The 4,449-nt window shown below is 36.3% G+C and overlaps 1 long non-coding RNA gene across 1 annotated transcript; it reads right to left on the bottom strand.

Moving 5' to 3' along the window:
* Window positions 1-887: 887 nt before the first annotated feature.
* On the bottom strand, window positions 888-1,891 carry LOC134240104 (uncharacterized). The gene is made up of 3 exons (XR_009986358.1): window positions 1,872-1,891; window positions 1,585-1,659; window positions 888-1,033 (listed from the first exon to the last, which is right to left on the bottom strand). It is a non-coding gene; the product is annotated as an uncharacterized LOC134240104 (long non-coding RNA).
* Window positions 1,892-4,449: the final 2,558 nt, after the last annotated feature.

The raw sequence follows: 4,449 nt of genomic DNA, 5'->3' as shown, positions 1-4,449 counted from the left end.
ATAAAATAAATGGTACCTGTTTTGGAGGGTAACAGTATATAAATGGTGCCTGTTTTGGAGGGTAACAGTTGAAATTGACACCCCAAGGAAAACCATTGTCAACCTATGCGTCAGCGGAGGTTGACAATGGTTTTCCAAGGGGTGTCAATTTCAACTCTTACCCTCCAAAACAGGCACCATTTATTTTATTATACTGAATGTCTTCTTGATTTACTATGTCAGCAATACAAATCGTCGATCGCCTTTTCGTTCACGTTTAGAAAGCTTTCAAACTCCCCGCTTCTTCGAAAAAGATTTACTGACCTCTTTATTGTTTATTTGATACTCTACGAGTCCTTTATTATCTAAAGTTTCGTTATTTCTGCACTCGCAAGCATGTTTCGTCTGTCGTTTGTTGTTTTCATGTAAGCTACATCTGACGCAAGCTTCTATTGACGTCAAGTTTATTCCGGTTCTTTCAAACGCGCAACTGACGTTGTGAAAATTCTACGGTGAACCGTACGCGCATAATTTCCATGCATGTGGCATTACCGTTGTGTTACCCGTTGTCACGTGTGTTGCTAAGGCTGAGGGTAATAGAACAGATTGTTAACTTCATCTAAACCAATCAGATTTTAGTATTTAACATGAAAGTATAATAATTGAAATTGACACCCCTCGGAAAACCATTGCCAACCTCCGCTGACGCGTCGGTTGACAATGGTTTTCCTTGGGGTGTCAATTTCAACTGTTACCCTCCAAAACAGGCACCATTAATATAATAGTGGGTCAAAAATCAAGGTCAAGGGTCCAAATTAATGGTCCGCAGGGGAAGACGGGGGCATAAAAAGGTAAATGTGATAACATCAATCAGCAAATCAGACATAAGTCATTAGTTCTTCTTACCAAAAACAGATTCCTCTTTAGTAGACGTAAAATGAGGAGTGCAGGTCGTGACTCTTGGAGACTTAAGTCTTTGTGTTGTCTCTGTTTTGGTACACGTGTCACGGCGCACTGCTCTGTGCTTAAAGTTGACCCTAGCCAACCACTCCATCTGTAAAGGTTAATTACAACGTGACTTTTCATTTTTATTTACTTTCACAGGAATAAGAATCAGTGTAAGGGGGGGGGGGGGGGGGGGGAGGGAGTGGTTAATCCATCCAAAAGAATTTAAAGCATTTATATTTACAAAGAAAGTAACTATATAACAAACATGACATTAAAACATCACAGGAAATTTTAAAATTTAATATTTAATTTAAATAGAAAGAATGTGAACACGAATTCAAATAATCTTAATTAACAGACACCCCCACCAACCCGCTAATCAAAAATCGGTATTACTAAGGTAATCCCAAAACCTCAAATCTTCAAACACAATCAAAGGCATACAAAATACTTTAATTCGATCTTCTTGTGTAGGAAGGAGGGTAACTTTTCAGAATATTTATATTTTTGTTGAATTTTTAGTGGATAATTTTTTTTCTTCTTTTTAAAGAAAAAAAATAACACCCCTGATTCACTAGTCAAAGAGATGGGAAGAATTAACTATCTAAAATAACTACCATAAGATTAAGAATTTGAATTGAAAGATATAACATTAACCTGGTGCGTAGGTTGTGGTATGGTGGGAAGTTCCCTACGCTCCTCAGACCTATTTATAGCACTGGTCAATGTACGCTAAAAAAATAAAGAAGCCATGCATTATACGATATTAATCCTCTTCACTGGGAGGGGGGGCGGAGGAGAGGTTACTACTGAAGACGAGGGAGAGACAGCCAGAGAGAGAAATGATAGGTTATCACTGAAGATCGATATGAGAAAGAGACAGAAATGACAGAGGTTACTACAAACAGAAAGAGAGCGACAGAAAGACAGACAGACATACTTACAGCAGATTTAGCCGCCAGACAGTGAATAAAAATGTTGCATTTTAATTTATTTATATTCATTTATCTCTTTATTTATACCGCTAGCAAGCACACCGGACCGAATTATCCTTTATTGACATGAATGGTATTACATGTGTATCGTGTTGGTTCTTATATGTAATACTATACTATAGTAAATGTTCAACAAAATATTTCTTAACGTAATCGATGATAGGAGACAGCTTCCTTTTTTAAGATCAAGGAGGGTTTAAAAATGATCTTTGTACGAAGTGCAATCATACCCGAATCGCAATTCTTTATCTATCAGGATATGTTTTGTTATTTTATATGTAAAAAATCCCCTTTCTACCTCACCGAAATCCCCGATTTACATTCCCTATGCGGACCCCCCCCCCCCGTTTCCGACGCCTATGCACTTAGGTTTTGCATATTACATGGCAAGCTGAGAACAAGAAATTTGTTTTTAATTTAATGTTTTCCTTATGATACTAATGATACGTGCGTTGAATATGAAGTTACAAGATATTATTACATGCAACGGGGAAAAAAGGTGTTCCCCCTTTTACAGAAATGGTAAAAGGTGTTTTATTATGAACGAAAAAGATTTTCATGGGTAAATATTTAATTTTTTGATGCATTATCCTCTTAGACACACTCTGGCTTTTTCTCTCTGAAGATCTCTGCCTTTTCATTGTGATAATTGCAATTTGTATCGCTGTACGAAAAACACGTCTACTCTCTATCGAGAAAAGTGAGTAACTAACTGCGGTAACCACAACGCAACCCTCCCTAGTAGTATCCAAGTGTGACGTCATCTCTATTAGCAACACATAAATCAAAAACGTAAAAATAAATTGCCAAATTTGCTTACCTTTTATCTCGTCCTGGGTAGACTTTACTTTACCGGTCCCCAGATCCGCAAGATCCTCGCGCTCATTGGACTATGACGTAACAACTACGTCACTCAACTGAAATGGGTTAAATTTGCACACTATTCGACTGATTATGGTTAGTCTTGCACCCACCTGAGAGATTAGGGTTAGTCCTTGCACTAGTATTCGACTGATTAGGGTTAGTCTCGCGTCCATCCGAGAGATTAGGGTTAGTCCTCGCACATTATTCGACTGATTAGGGTTAGTTTAGCATCCGCCCGGGAGATTTCGTCTGAACTTCTTAGTCTTTGCATACCATACGATGGATTAGGGTTAGTGAATCGTTCTTTTAGTTAAGTTAAGAAATTCAGTTGTTTCTGTAATTTTTCCAAGATCATAATTCAGATTCATAGGCATTTCCTTCGTTTGTTTACATGGAAGATTGGCTAAGTCCGAAAGAAATGACACTAAGCATGCGCCGCACGCGCTTCGTTCAGAATTATTCTTTGTCAATTTTTTCCATGAACAAACAACTTCGGCGACATTACATTTTAGCGCGTTTTTCTGGGGACCGGTAAAGTAAAGTCGTTCCCTCGTCCTTTTTAAATAGATAGTTTTCGATTGACCAAGAGTTACTTCCCGTTGGCCGCCATACTGGAGGTCCAAATGCTCATATTCCTTCATTGTTCAACCAATTTAAAATTTTTATATTTGCTATTTTGAATTAGAAATCATTATTTTTCTGAAGTATATAAATTTTGGGAAGCCTCCTTTATTTAAAAAAAATTATTTGATAAAGATTTTCCACCAAATATTTCTGCTATATTTTCTTAAACTTGGTAAGACAAAGAGGGAAAATCACTGAGTCGACCTCCAATATGGCGGCCAACGGGAGGTAACTTTCGCTAAATTCAGGCCTATCGAAAACTATCTATATTTTGATATTCCGTTTGAACTTTAAAAAAAATAAATCTGAAATGGGAAACTAAATGCGATATGGCGTCATAATCGAAAAGCGTCATCAGATCTCAATCGGTAATCTTCGGCTAACTTCGCATATATATGGCACGCCAAATTCACAAAAATGAGATAAACCTAGTTTCACAATTGATAAACTAGGTTTATCGACTGTAAACTATAGTTTACAAACCGTAAACTATAGTTAACGATTCGTTAAGTATAGTTAACGATTCGTTAAGTATAGTTTTCATCTGTAAAACTATATTTAACGGTCGTTAACTATAGTTTACGAATGCTAATCTAAGTTTATCTGTCTGAATAAAGCGTTAACAATAGATTTTGTTGATAAACATAGATTCACGTTTGTAAACTATAGTTTACAATCGTAAACTATAGTTAAGAGTTGTTAATTATAGTTTCACAAATCGTGAAACTATATTTATCAGATCGTTAACTATAGTTAACGGTTTGTAAACTATAGTTTACAAATCGTGAAACTGTATTTATCAGATAATCTATGTTTTGCGATCGCAAATGATTGTTTTCGATGTTAAGTATAGTTTACGGTTGTGAAAGTGAAGGTACAAGGGCAAACTAGTGTATTATTTATCGAGAAACTGCAAATTTATATTACGCAGAGTGTATACATACGGCGCGGATCTAAGAAGTCTGATTTTAATTAGATTGTTGCATTGTCTATTCATGAAGAAAGGAATGTTCCGTTGGTATGTTTTTCCTGTACATTT

Source organism: Saccostrea cucullata, unplaced genomic scaffold, assembly GCF_032062105.1.
Source record: "Saccostrea cucullata isolate Sc308-1 unplaced genomic scaffold, CSIRO_AGI_Scuc_v1 ctg17587, whole genome shotgun sequence".
Taxonomy (NCBI): Eukaryota; Metazoa; Mollusca; class Bivalvia; order Ostreida; family Ostreidae; genus Saccostrea; species Saccostrea cuccullata.
Note: the sequence above shows the minus strand (reverse complement) of the source record. Positions and strands in the feature narration are given on the sequence as shown.